General features: G+C 46.2%; 1 pseudogene; it reads right to left on the reverse strand.

The window, feature by feature from the left end:
• Positions 1–222: 222 nt before the first annotated feature.
• Positions 223–1,926, reverse strand: LOC101720680 (cryptochrome-1 pseudogene; annotated as a pseudogene).
• Between the last annotated feature and the right edge of the window lie 13,262 nt (positions 1,927–15,188).

Genomic DNA, 15,188 nt, shown 5'->3' on the forward strand with positions numbered 1-15,188 from the left:
TATTAAGCAAATTCTTTTACCTACTTCTTTATATACAAATTACCACTTGTTCTATGTGAAATTTGTTAAAAAGTTACAAATCACAGAAATGTCATTAGAAAAAATGCATTCAAAACGTAACTGCTTTCCATCAATGAAGAATATTTTTAAATAACTTCATTGAAATGTACTGCTCTCCCATTAATTTCAGCTGCAAAGGTATTCCTCCTGAGCGTTCGCGGGTCAGTCAGTGCTCTGCCGCTGGAGCTTGGGGCCGATGCTCTGAGCACCCTCCTCCTGACTGGGTCGCTTGCTTCCCACTGCCGAGCGGTGGGGCCCACACAGCTCCGCCCTGGCTTCAACAGGTGAGCCTGCTGAACTTCCGCCGCCGCTGCCTGGGATGCGCTCCGGGAGCGTAGCCCATGAGACCTCCATTCCCATTAGGATTGGAAGGCACTGATGCAAGAAGACCTAGCCCTCGGTACCGAAAGAGCTGCTGGTAGATCTGCTTCATCCGCTCGATTTTCAAGTGGCTGGTCTCGCGTGGTTCACCATCGGCTTGGGGGAATTCACTCCAATCAACACTTGGCTACTTTCTGGATGCCTTCTGGTGCGTTCCAGGTATCATAGATATATTTTGCAGGGAAGCCTCTTAGGACAGGCAAATAGCGCCTGATATAGTCTCCATTGGGATCTGTTCTCCTACCAAAACCAACAGGGCAATAGCAGTGAAAAAACTGCTGGAAAAAGGAACTACAAGATAGCCACATCCAACTTCCAGCAGTTATGCTCTAATCTGCATCAAGCAGTAATTCTTCAAATACCTTCATCCCTTCCTTCCAGCTCAGCCACAGGTCCCCGCACGTCAGGAAGCACTCGACCGCATGTCTGGCCAGGCCGTGGATCCAGCCCTCCTGGCGGAGCTGGGTCATGATGGCGTCGATCCATGGAAAGCCCGTCTGGCCCTCTGCCCACTTGGCCAAAGCCTCGGGATTCTTATCCCAAGGAATCTGAACAAAGACGGGGTTTCCTTCTATCTTATCAAAGCAGGGATTAGTTGTTGCTGCTGTGTAGAAAAATTCATGCCATAGTAGTTGTCCATAAAGAGAGAGGGGAGGGGAACTCTTCTTCTTTACCTTTTGGTAGAGCTCTGTTAGCTTGAAGTAAAACAGCTGACAGGACAAGCAACCAAATCGGAGGTAAGGGCTGAGCCCAGTGGGGCTCGCAAGCAGGGAGTTAGCATTCATCCGAGGTCTTTCAAAGTTTGCCACTCAAGCTTTTCTTTCCAAATGCCTTTCCAAACGTGTAAGTGCTTCAGTTTCTCCTCCTGGCCACACTGCAGAGGGTAAGACATCAGTATCAAAACCCAGCTCTTCAAGGGAAGGAACTCTGTATTTCTCATCATGGTCATCGAACAGAGGAGTCACGCAATTTTCTATCACTTGGGACGTAATGGTCTCCACTGGAATCTCCAGTGGCTCCATTTTGCTGATTAGCGTCTGAAATCTTTTGTAAGTTAGAGGTGGCTGTCCACCATTGAGTTCTATGATCTTGTTTAGGTCATATAACGTATGTGAAATTCGTTCAATGACTTCTACTCCAGCTTCAGTAGCCAGTCTCTTAACAGCTGGATCCCACTCCTTTCCGAAGGGCTCTGAATCATACTCAATGGAAAGTTTAGTGATATTCCATTCCTTGAAAAGCCGAGGAAACACATCTGCTGGCTGTCCACGGATCACAAACAGGCGAGAATTTAATTTTTGTAGATTGGCATCCAGATCCTCAAGACACTGAAGCAAAAATCGCCACCTGTTGATGCTCACTTTGGAGGAGCCGGCAAACCAGGGATTAGAGGATGTGGACGGAGTGGATGGTGTCGGCGCCCCGGATGCATTCCTTCAGCGCGGGGTTGTTGTGCAGCCACAGCCCCTTTCGGAACCAGTGCATGCCCGAGTCAGGGGCTCAGGGCCCGGGTCATGGCCCCCGCGGTGAGGGGCAAGGGTCGAGGCAGGGCCATGGTGGCTGCGGTTTTAAAACTTTTATTTCAGGCCAGCTTTGCATGGAATGACTATCTGAGTGTGTCCTATTTCCTTTCAAAGTGTATTTGGACGTCCCAGGGCCCTCTCCCTGCTCTAATGGATGCTGCTGCTGTGAACAACCTTTCTTTGAAACTTCACTTTGATTTCATCATCCAAATTGCAGATTTTGAGCTACTAACAGCTCCCTAGAGTTCTGTGCATCTCCTGCCTCGGATTCAGGTCCAGAGCCCAGGTGGCCAGGCTGCTCTGTGATTGCCCTGTTGTTCCCAGCCAGCAGGCAAATGAACACTGATGTGGCCATTCCCAGTGCATGACTGACCACTTGCTCTGGAAGCTCCTGGCTGTCCCTAGGAGGCAGGACCTCGTGCAGGTGAGAACAGCGTGGCACATTTGAAACCTAGGTGTTGAAGTGCATGCAATTCTGGTGCTGGAGACATGAAGGATTGCTTATTTGCAAAGCAGGCATTCATAGAATTTCCTCTTTGTGTCAGCTCTGTGAGATCCTGGCACTGAGATGAAGGCCCTGCCTGCAAGGAGCTTCTGTCCAGCTGGAGGAAAGAGGGTGTTCTCAGACAAGCTCCTGGCAGGGTACACGTGAGCTGTGCTGCATGTCAGTCTCTCTGGGAGACCAGCCATATGTATTTCCAGATCCTGATCTGTGTGTGTCTCTCTCGAGAATATAGTTTATGTCACTTCAGCATCCTCTATACTGAAATGCAATAGGATCCCACATCTGTATTGGTGGATCATCATTTTTATAGATCATAAAGTTTCTAAGCTAATATCTATGTTTTAAATTCTTTTGGTTGGGTCACTTTAAAATGTCCTTGGAGAGATGAGGTAACTAAAGCTTTCAGTTGCTCTTTCATTTTCTCCAAGTCTCTCTCTCTCTCTCTCTCTGTCTCTCTCTTTTCTTTCTCTCAGTTGCCAGTAGACCAAAATATCACTGTGTTCTCTTGGGAAAGTTAACATTAAACATGACCCTAATATTACAGAGGCCCCCACTGCTTTGGAGCCACAGCTCACATTCTAATCTAAATGCTGGGAAGGAACCCAGAGTCTACCTATGATCAGCAATGTGCTTTTTATGGTTGCTTTAATTAAGAATATTTTGGGGCCAGGGATTTAGCTCAGTGGTTCTGCCGCCTGCCTTGCAAGCACAAGGTCCCGAGTTCAATCCTGGTATCGAAAAAAAAAAAAGAATATTTTGTAAGCCTGGCATGGTGGTGCATGCCTGTAATCCAGAGGCTGAGGCAGGAATATTGCCAAGAGTTTGAGGCCAGCCTGGGCTACACAGTTCAAGGCAAGCTTGGACTCCATAGCAAGACCCTATTTAAAAATGGTTAAAAAAAAAAGGAATAGAGGAAGCAATTTGGAGCCTTTATTTTGATGTCTTGGGCTGCTCTGTCCAGCCCCATGTCGAGAGGGTGGCCTCATTGTATGGACCCAGGAATTGGGCACCTCCATGCAGGAAGCTCAGGAGATGAGGCACCTGGAAGAGGTAACTCCAACTCTGCCCAAATGGGGAACTGGAGGGAGGAGTTCACAGGGAAGGTGGTGCCCGTGGGGTCTCAAGGAGCCAGCTGGTGTCAGCCAGGAAGAGATGAAAAGCAAGGTTTTAGGCCAGGGGAGGCTCATGTGCAGAGGCAGAGACCCGGCCGGACTTGGCCCCATGGAGGCAGTGAGTCCTCTGCAAAGGCTGGGACAGAGGCCACTGCAGAGGATGAGGTGGGCAGTTGTAGGGACATTGTCCATGCTCAGCAAGATTCTCATTCTCTTCCCATCCCAGGGGAGTGGTATTCTGAAATTAGGGCATGAGGCAAGAGTCTTGGGCAGCACGTGATAGGTTATCATGGTTTGCCATTTTAACCATGTTAAAACATACTGACCCAATGGCAGTGGCGTTAAGTGGACTGACCATGATGAGTAACCATCACCACTATCCATTCACATAATTCTTTCATCATCCCAAGGAGAAATCCTACATCCATTTGGGCATAGAATCCCAGCACTCTGAGAGGCTGATGCAGGAGGATCACAAATTTGAGCCCAGTCTGGGCCACATAACAATATAGTAAGACCCTGTCTCAACGCCCCCCCCCCCCCCCGCCAGAGAACTCAATAAAAATAAAAAAGGTTGGGATGTAGCTCAGTCTGAAGGCCCTGGTTTCTATATCCAGTACTGGGAAGAAAAAAGAGAGGGAGGGGGAGAGAGAGAGAGAGAGAGAGAGAGAATATGAAAGAAAAACGTCTCCTGCATGCACCTGCTGAACAATACCTCCACACTCCCCTCTCCAGCCTCTGTGGCCTCTATTCCACTTCCTGTCCTTGTGAATTTGCCTGTTATAGGTCCCCATATCAGCAGAACAACTGCAGTATTTGTCCTTCAGAGTCTGGTTTATTTTATTCAGTGTAATGATTCCAAGCTTCACTCACACGGTTACATGTATCAGAACTTCCTTTCAGCTTCCAGTCACAGATTATTATGCGATGGAACTTTGACTTTTTTGAGGGGAGCATGGGGCTGCCTGGTGGAGTTCTCTGCAGAACACAAGGGTGGGTACCTGCTGTGCAGGATGCGCTTGACCCTGTGTGAAGGAGCGCACAGGGCGAGGGGGTTGTGGTAATGGTTCAGCCTCAGAATTTGGACACTCAGAGCCTTGGTGTGGGCTCCCTTCCCTCTCTTCCTTCCCCTGAACCCCTAGGGCCTTCTGTCCTCTGCTCCCTTACCCTTTGGGCTGGTTCAAGCTGTGCCCCAGTATTCTGGGACTCCAGGTCCTCAGCGTCTCCTCTGTCCCCAGTGGCCTAGCCTGGGGCATGGCAGAGTGCCTCTGTGGATGCTGGACTTGGGCCCAGGGAGAGCCCACTGCCCTGGGGTAGTCAGCTCCTGCACCCTTCATCCCCTCTTGAAAGTGTCAGGTTGTGTCCCTCCAGCCAACACCCACCCTTCCAGCCCCGGCTGGCTTCCTCAGCGGAGACAGGGTTGAAGGAGACAGAACAAGCCTCAGGGGTGTCAGTAGCAGGGCTATAATCCAGCGGGATGGCTGGGGTCTCTGGAGTCTCATAGCATTTTTCCAGGCCTGGCCACTTTATTACCGTATTGCTGAGTGATGGGGCTCGGGGGAGCTGTGGTTCTGGCAGCTGCGCGCTCCCCACCTACGATTGATCAAGCTGCAATTGGGCAGAGCAAATCCTGCTGCTTCCTGCCACCCCATCCTCTTCCTCTCCTCTGCTCCCCAGGTCCCCCCCGCCCCGGGCAGCCAAGAGTCATGTGCATGGCCATGCAGGTGTGCTCTGAGGCCCCTTTCAGCCCTGATTACTCTGTGACTTTTTAAAAAAACTTCAAAGTGAATTTCACAGTGATTTCTCCCAAGACTATGACAGTGTAAGGGAATAGGGTGGCACAGAGGCGACCACAGGAGCTGCAGTGGAAAGACATCATTCTTTGCCTCCTGCAAACACTCATTATGGTCCCAGGCCAGTGACTGTTTTCAAGGCTGGTATAGAGTTGAATCCCTGGGGTCAGAGCTTATGGGGCTCAATCTTGGCTCAGTAAAGGGGGTGTGGCACCCCCCAGACCGAGGTGGCCAGGTAGCGCTGCGGATGACCTAATCCCACCTCCATCACAAGCCTGTGGCAGGGGGAGGAAGGCTATGCTCTGGAAGATCCCGGGGAAGGATGTTTCACAGATGAGGGGATTTATTGGGTAAGGTTTTATAGACACAATATTGGGCCAAGTCATTCTGGTGAGAAGTTATCAATGATTTACTTTCTTCCCGAGCAGGTGGAGATGTTAACTAAAGGACGGTGGGCCACAAAGAAGAAAGATGGCTTTCTTAACAGGAGCTTTTCCCCTCTATGGCTTGTACACTCTTCCCTGGTCTTACAAGACAGTCTCCTGCTGCTGCCACAAATGCAGCTCTATCTGGGTCAAGATCCTGTAGTCCCCCAGGGAAGGCAGAGAGCCCGACTGCTGGGCGCTGTCCCCCAGGGCACTGGCGGAATGTGACCATACACAGGATTGGTCCAACCAGGACTGGGGAGGGGGCACCCAGGAGGTAGGCACCATCCTCCTGGAGGTGTGCAGAGAGGCAGGTGGTGGAGTAGGAGCCCAGGTTCCATCTTAGCCATGCTATTAACCACGGCAGAACCACGGACAGTGCCCGCACCCCTTAGTCACAGCCCTGTCTGCAGCCCATTTCCCTGGGCATCAAGAGGATAACCATGAGGCAGGAGTCTTGAAAGTGATTTGGGAGATTTCTCCCCCATCCTGTGTTTGAAACATTCGTGCCTGTGTCTAAAGTCCATCACCAAACTGCCTAAAAAAATCAGATCTGTCAGGGCTACCCACGCAAGTTGTAAGTCCCCAAAGGTAGACACAGTTAGGACGAGAAGTTGGAGGCTAGAGTGCAGCTCAGGGGTATAGCATGTGCCCCAATGCCTGGGGCCTGGAGTTCCATCCCCAGCACTGCAAAGAAAGTTTTTATGGTATGTGAAGAAGCAATTTTGCAAGGTGAGTGTGGTGGATAAATGATTTCACTTCTGCTCCTTTCTGTTGCTTTTGTTTCCCAGTTTTAAAATTTTTGCCCTTTTCTTCTTTCTTTTCTTTTTGTGTGCTTGTGCCCACGCGTGTGTGCGTGTGTGTGTGTGTGTGTGTGTGTGTATGCGTGTGTGTCTGGCACTGAGGGATTGAACCCAGGGTCTTTGAACCAAGATCCTGTTTTATTTTTTATTTTGAGACAGGGTCTCGCTATGTCACTCATTTGCCTAGGCTGGGCTTGAACTTGTGACCCTCCTGCCTCAGCCTTCCAGACTGCTGGAGTACAGGTTTGTGCCACCATGCCTGCTTAATTTTGTCCTTCTTGTCATTGTTTTCTTCCTTCTACTTTATTTGGGCTGTTCTTGTGTTCTTTTTCCTCCATTTTGAATTAACTCAATGTATTTATTTGATTTCTTTTCTATGGTTTAATAAATCCATTTAAAAGTATACCTTTACTTCCAAATATTGTGTTAGCCACATCTCACAAGCTATAAATTGTGTTCACAATCTTTAGTGGTTACTCTTATTTTTTCCAAAAATTTTTGAATTGTAGCAAAATACACAGCATAAAATTTACCATCTTATCCACTTTAAATGTGCAGTTCAGCAGTATCAAATACATTCATGATGTTGTACAACCATCTCCACCATCTATTTCCATAGCTCTTTTCATCTTGTAAAACTGAAATTCTACCCATCAGACAGTAATTCCTCATTCCCTTTCTTCCAGCCCTTAGCACTTGCCATTCTGCTTTCTGTCTCCATGAATCTGATTACTCTAAGTATCTCATATTAGTGGAATCATACAGCATTTATTGTTTTGTGACTGGATTAATTCACTTAGCATAATGTCTGTAAGGTTCAACCATGTGGTAGGCTATATCTGAATTTCCTTCCCCTTTAATGCCAATGGTCTGTTTTTTGTCTATACCACATTTTTAAAAAATGTATTAAATTCTTTTATTGGTACATTGTAGGTATACAACACAATTACATTTCTCATTGGGAATTGTACCTTTACATGATGCATCTTGGTTCTTATTTTTTCCCATTCCTAGCCCTCCCTTCACCCCCTCCACCCTTCCCTATTTACAAAGACTTTATTTCCATTTTTTCCATTTCTCATCATTTTTCCTTTCCCTTCTTTCCTTTCCCCTGCCCCTCCCACTACCCCTACCCCTTTGGACCTTTTCTTCCTATTTTACATTATCGATTATTCATTCTCATCATTGGTACATTTTAGGTATACAATATAATGACATTCATCATTGGAAATCTGCACCTTTACATAGTCTCTCTTGGTTCTTATTTTTCACCCTTGCCCAGCCCTCCCTTCAACCCCTCCATTCCTCCCTATTTACAAAGATTTTGTTCCTATTTTTCCATTTTCTCATATTAATCCCATTCCCTTCTATCCTCTCCCCTAGCCCTCCCACTTCCTTCCCCTTTGCCCCTTTTCTTCCTATTTCACATGACCTATTATACATTTAGTCCTTATTTACACTTTCAGATTCTCACACCAGAGAAACTATTTGGTATTTACACATGTGTGTCCTATTTATTTCACTTAAGAGTGTTGCCTCAATGTGCATCCACTTAGCTATAAATGTCTCTAATTTCTCATTGTTTATGGCTGAGTAGTACTCCATTTTATAAAAAACCACATTTTCTTGATCCAGTCTCCAGTTGATGGACATTTGGGCTGTTTCCAAGTTTTAGCTATCACAAACTGTGCTGCTATGAACATGGGCGCACATATATCACTGTGGTATGATTCTTTTAATTCTTTGGGTAAGATCCCCAGCAGTATACCACATTTTTTTCTTAACCATTCATTTGCTGATGGATAGTTGGGTGGCTTCTCTGTTTTAGGTATTTTAAATAAGGTTGCTATGAACATAGGTGTAAAAAATGCCTGTTTAAGACACTGCTTTCAATTCTTTTGGGAATTTACCCAGAAGCAGAATTGTTGGACCACATTGTAATTCTATGTCTAATTTTTTTTTTGGTACCAGCGATCGAACTCAGGACCTTGTGCTTGTGAGGTAGATGCAATGCCACTGAGCTACATCCCCAGCCCTCGGACAATTTTTGGGATAGATCGTATGTTAAGCTACAGATAAAATCTCAATATAACTAAACATGTAGATGGCATACAAAGTATCATCTCTGATGAAGATGGAATTTAGAAAGGAAAACCACAGACCAATATCCTGTATAAACATTAATGCAGGGCTGGGGATGTAGCTCAGTGACACCGCACCTGCCTGGTAAGCACAAGGTCCTGAGTTCGATCCCCAGTACTGAAAACAAAACAAAACAAAACAAAAATTAATGCAAAAATCTTCAACTAAATACTACTAAATTGAATTCAGTGAGATATCTTTTAAAAAAGGATGCTATACATGACCATGTGGGATTTATTCTTGGAATGCACGGATGGGTCAACATATAAATCAATCAATGTACCACATTGGCAGAATTAAGGGGAAAAATACATGGTCTTTTTAATTGATTCAGTAAAAGCATTTGAAAAACTTAACACACTTTCAACATTAAAAAAAAACTTACTAAACTAGGGATAAAGGGAAGCTACCTCACTGTCTTAAAAGCTATATATGTAAAACCCACAGCAAACATCATTCTCAATGGTGAAAGATGGAAATCTTCCTTTCAGATCGGGAACAAGGAAAAGGTGCCTGCTTTTACCATTTGTATTAAACATATGGGCACGCATGAGGGTTCTTGGTTTGATTCTCAGCAGTGAAAAAAAAGGGGGAAGAAGTAAAATGGTCTCCGAAAATATGATCTTTCATGTAGAAAACCCTAAGGATTGCACATGAAATGTGCTGGACAAAAAGTAGCACAGGGCCGGGGATTTAGCTCAGTGGTTTCGCCGCCTGCTGTGCAAGCGCAAGGACCCGAGCTCGATCCCTGGTAATAAAAAAAAACAAGACAAAAAGTAGCACGATACAAAGTCAACATACAAAAACCAGTTGAATTTCATACACTAACAATGAACAATTTGAAAAGGAAATTTCAAAAAACAATTCTATGTATAACAGCAACAAGAAAAAACTGTTTCTGCCACCTGCCTCGCAAGCGCAAAGCTCCGAGTTGGATCCCCGGTACCAAAAAAACAAAAGAAAAGAACGTACTTAGAAATTATCTTAATCAAAGAGACGAAAGACATGTACAAGGAAAAGCCACAAAACTACTGAATGAAATTAAAGATATAAATAAATCAAACACATCCTGTGTTCATGCATTAGAAGAGTTAATATAATTCAGATGTCAATATTACCCACAGCAATCTACAGAGCCAATGCAATCTTTAGCAAAATCCCAATAAAGTATTTTGCAGAAATGGAGAAACCCATTCTAAAATTTATATGGAATCTCAAGGGAGCCTTGAAAAAAGAAGAACAAAGCTGGAAGGCTCACACTTCCCAATTTTATTTATTTTTAAAATTTTAAATATTTTAGTTGCACATGTTTGGAATTCATAATGATCACATTCTTTGTGTGGGGTCGGTATGTGCGCAGGATGCATCCTAATTCCTTTTTCTTCCCTATCCACTGTCCTCCCTCCCTACTTCCCCACTGAGAAAGATCTGTCTCCTTGCTTCCTGTTATCTATTTTATGTTGCTTTTATTTGTTCTTTGGATTTCTCATATAAGAGAAATCATGTGATATCTAAGCTCTTGTGTCTTCCCAATTTAAAAACTTATTACAAGGTTACAATAATCAAAACCGTGCAAGGCTGACACAAAGACGGCCTCACCGCTCATTGGATGGTGGCAGGTGAGCATCTGTGTGTCTGTTAGATAGGGCTGATTTCTTCCAAGTCTGAGTGAATCTTTAGCATCCTTCTCTGCAGTAAAGGTTTAAAAATATTGTCTAGAATCTAAGTTATGCACTTTTCACACAATTATAGTTACTGTTGTTATTAATGGCTGATATATATATGTATGGTTTTTTATTGTTTTTGTTACCGGGGATCAAACTCAGGACCTTGCACTTACGAGGCAGGTACTGGAACCACTGAGCTAAATCCCTGGCCCCTGTATGTATGTTTTGTTTTGACCGATTTGTGCACTCATTCTTACTCTTTTTTTTGGTACCGGGGATTGAGCTCGGGTCCTTGCACTTGCGGGCAGGCGGTGGAACCACTGAGCTAAATCCCCAGCCCTGTACTCGTTCCTTTATGGTCATTTTTCCTTTTGCTGAAGTGCAATCCTCAGGACTTGTTTCAGTGAAGATCCGCTGGCTGTAAACTCTTCCTGTCTCTATATGCACAGAAAACAGAAAAGGTTTTATTTGGTTTTTAATTTTTAGTGACTATTGAGCTGGAACTAAATTTTGTCCTATTTTAAAAAAATGCTTAGTACTTTGAAGAATTTGAATTTTTTTCCTCTGGTTGCTTCTTTTTCTTTCTTCTTCACAGTGCTAGGGATTGAACCTAGGGCCTCCTGAATGCTAGCAAAGTGTTCCACCACAGAGTTACAACCCCAGCTCTTTAAAAAAATTTATTATGAAAAAATGGAAACAAAGTCTTTGTAAATAGGGAAGGGTGGAGGGGGTGAATGGAGGGCAGGGAATAGGGAAAATATAAGAACCAACATACATCATGTAAGGGTACAAGATTCCAATGATGAATATAACTGTATTATATACCTAAAATGTACCAATAAATTCAATGGAAAAAAATTTGTTTTGAGATAGAGTCTCACTAAGTTGCTCAGGCTGGCCTTGAATTTGTGATCCCTCTGCCTCAGCCTCCTGAGTAGCTGGAATTACAGGCATGCACCATCACACACACCTGGCTACCTTCTTTTCTTCTTAATGAGTCATTCGTATTTTAAGATCTTCTTTCTTTTCTATGCTGTGTTCTGTGTAAATTTCTGAGTGCTAACTTATAATTCACCAAACTTCTCTTTGGCCATGTCTGATCTAGAATTTATCCATTTATTGAAGGTTTATTCCCCCCAGAAGTATACACTTTCATTTCTAGGATTTCTAACTTGTTCTTTTTCATATTTACCCTTTCTTGGTATTTGTTGATTCTTGTTTCTTTTCCTCTCCTCTTCTATTTCCTTTCTTTTGCTGTGCTAGGGATTGAACCTCAAACTCAGAGCTTTGTACTTGCTGGGCAAGTGCTCTAATGCTGAGTAATACCTCAGCCCCTCTATTTTTTAACTCTGAGACAGGGTCTTGCTAAGTGTCTATCCAGGGTGTCTTCGAATTCATGATCCTCCTGCCTCAGCCTCTAGAGTAGTTGGGATTACAGACATGGCTTTCATAGTTCTCATTCCTTTTCACAAATGTTATTTCTTCCTTTTTTCAAGGTTTCCATACAGGTTTATATTAAGCCACTTCAAGATTATTCTATTATTTATCTTGCTCACAATAAGTCGGGCTGTCCTTGAATTCACTATGTAGCTCAGGCTGGCCTCGAACTTGCAGCAATCCTCCTGATGCCTTAGGCTCCCAAGTGCTAGGATTACAGGCATGAACAACCATGCCTGGGTCATTAAGTATATTTTTTAATTGTTGATTTTGCTTTTGCACCAGTCTTCTTTATGTGTTTTGAAATTTTGCTCTGCAAGCTCATCCAGAGGGGCAGTTTTTGCCTGTTTTTCCATCCCTGGAACTATAGGATTTACAGTTGTTCTCCTTAGTTCCCTTAAGTCCACAGTGTAAAACCAGGTCTTAGATATGTTCATTGTTTTCTACAATCTTGGTTTTTATCTCCTTAATACTCTATTGCCTTGGTTTGGGCCCCTATAACAAAATGCCAGACTGGGAGCCCAAAGGACAGACACTAACTTCTCCCAGCTGTGGGGTTGTGAAGTCAGTAATCAATCTGGTGGCCGACTCAGGGTCGGGTGAGCCCACTTCCAGCTGTGTAGACTGTGCATCAGTGACCACAGACAGAAATTCCTGTCATCCTCTTTTAATCCCATGATGAGGGATCTGATCTCTGACCTAACTCAGATCTGATCACCAGCCAAGCCCCTTCCTAATGCCATCACAGGAGGGGTTGGGGCCCCAGCATACGAATGTGTTTGCGTACACAACTTTCTCACATAGATCAGTTATGGCTGCTGTGATTCCCACATTATATCACACACGTGTCTTCTCCTCACCACAAGGTCCTTATGCAAAGAGTGGGGCTCACCTTCAGTGTGATCTGGAGTCTCCTGCCCATCCCCCAGCTTCTGTCCTTAGGGGAGGCCCCAGGGTCATGGCAGGTGAAATGGGAGCCCTGGGTGTTCCTATCTGCTGAGGTGGGCACCTTCCCTCTATGGCGTGGGGCGTGAGCTCCCTGCACCCCCGGCAGACTTCCCCCACCAGCAGCCCCAGCATGCTGTGAGCAGGGGAGGCACCCCAACATTGCTCCAGACACAGTGACTTTATTTCCTCCACTCAAGATTTCCTTGAAAACTGGGTGGGGTAGCACATGCCTGTAATGCCAGCACTCTGGGAGGATGAGGCTGGAGGATCGAAAATTGAGCCTGGCTTGGGCAATTTAGCAATTTGAGGCCCTGTCTCAAAAAAAGGGGTGGGTGGGTGCTGGAGATGTAGCTCAGTGCAAAGGCTCTGGGTTCAAATCCCAGTATTGAAAGAAATAATTCCTGATCATAAACTCTTTGGTTCCTTTAGGCACCTCCTTCTGGGCCTCAGGCACGGAGCGCTGAGTGCTGAGCAGGGCAAAGGCCTCTCTCTGGCTCCCAGGTCAAGTTCCCAAAATGCTCTGGGGCCTGACACGGATCAAGGCACAGGTTTCTGTGCTAACTAGTGCGCATCTTCTGAGGTTCTCATTTTATAGTTGCTCAAACTGTTTCCTTGAGCATCTTTAGAACCCTTGCAACTGGGAAACAAGGTGGATGCTGTTATAATCCCCATTTTCCAGAGGAGACACCTGGAGCCCAGATGGACGAGGGTAGTGCTGCTACTTGAGGGACAGCGTGTAACTCACCAGGGATCATAGTAATGTGAGGTCTCAGCTGGGCAATCTGGGCGGGTTTAAGAGTCTGCATTTCCAGCAGGCTCCCAGGGGCAGTCACCTGCTGGCTGGGCCTTTGCTTGAGCAGGGAGCTGCCGGTCCTCAGTGTGGCTCCAGCCTGTGCCTGGGCCCGCCCTTCCCATATAGCATCCTGCGAGCCCAGCCCTTTGCACAAGTGAGAAGGAGAGGTGAAGGGAGAGGGGGGCTTTGTCCAGGGAGGGGCACTGTCCCCAGCCATCCCAGTGAAGTGCTACAGCCAGCCAGCCGTCAGTGGGTCTGTTGGAAAATTAATTTTTTAATTAAAAACATCTTTTTTGGCTCTTCTTTCCCCTTTGCTTTAATGTCTCAGTCTGGAGTAATTATGAGTTGCTCTGGGGAGACTGAACCTTAGAAAAATTGTTGGTGCAACTGCTGAGGAATTCATCCGATTAACTTGGGCTCAGCCTTTGAAAAGAAGAAAAAGGGAAGAAAAAAGGAAAGCGGGGAGGGAGAGCTCCCTGTTCTCCTCCTGACAGGAAATCTAATCACAGCCTCTGGGAGGCCAGGTGGGCTCAGGGCCGGGGGCGAGGTAGGGGGCTGAGGCCAGCTTCCCTGCCCCTTCCCCTCTGCAGCTCCTCACTGCCCTTGCCCCTTCCCAACCCCTGCCTTTCCCTGTCCCCTCCCCTCTCCAGCCTTCTCCTGATCCAGCATAGCAGGGAGATAGTGTCTTAGTTGGGGACCTGAATGCTGTCCAGGGGCGGCCCCAGCGTGAGCAGAGCAGACTGGGACAGGACAGGCAGCCTACCTCTTGGAGCTCTGGAGATTGGGGAGCACCCTAGAGCCCTCAGGAGGCTGGAGCTGGGTTCTATCCCTGGATCTTCGGTTGCTGGCTGTGGGTCACTCCCTGGAGGCAAGTGTGACTCCCCCACCCCAGGGTCAAGAGTGTGCTACACCATTCACATAGACTAGGCAAGTTTCTGTCTTTCTACACTGTCAGGATTTATTGATTGAATGAGAATAAATTCATGAACTCCATTGGTTTCGTCAGCTTCAACTTGCCGAGGGCTCTAGGGCTCACTGGATAGCTGTGAGCCAGGCAAGCCAGTGTCTTTTGTTCCGATCTTAATTATGAATATCGAGGGCATGGCAGTCACACATCACACTTCATACCGTGACACATAGGTCACAGGACAGCCAAGAGAGGGTTGACTATGGCCGGGGATCCCAAGAGGCAGGACTGGCACAGGCAGAGCCCACAGAGAGGTGGCAAAGTCCCTCCGGGTGGCTGGGTAAGATCACAGACAGCAGAGCTTGTGTGAGGCTCAGAATGTGTTCAAAAGTGAGTCCAGAGAGCCCAGCAGTGGAAGGGCCCATGTCAAGAAGGGAGGCCGAGTGGAGCTGAAGCTGAGAGACAGAGAACCAGAGTGTGTCACCTGTCACTGTGACTTGTGATACACTCACCAGATGGTCTGATGAGATGACCAAGGTGCTGCCACTGTCCCACAGTGCTAGGCCACTATTACAGGGGCCAGGGCAGGGGGCTGCATCTTCCGTGGTCCAATGTGTCTCACCAGCCCATAGGCCTGGCTTCCTCTGATGTGACTTTGATATGTCACTTGCCCACATGCCCCTGCTTTATTG

Source organism: Heterocephalus glaber, unplaced genomic scaffold (assembly GCF_053883595.1).
Source record: "Heterocephalus glaber isolate CG9 unplaced genomic scaffold, H.glaber_assembly_v1.0 deba00001140, whole genome shotgun sequence".
Taxonomy (NCBI): domain Eukaryota; kingdom Metazoa; phylum Chordata; class Mammalia; order Rodentia; family Bathyergidae; genus Heterocephalus; species Heterocephalus glaber.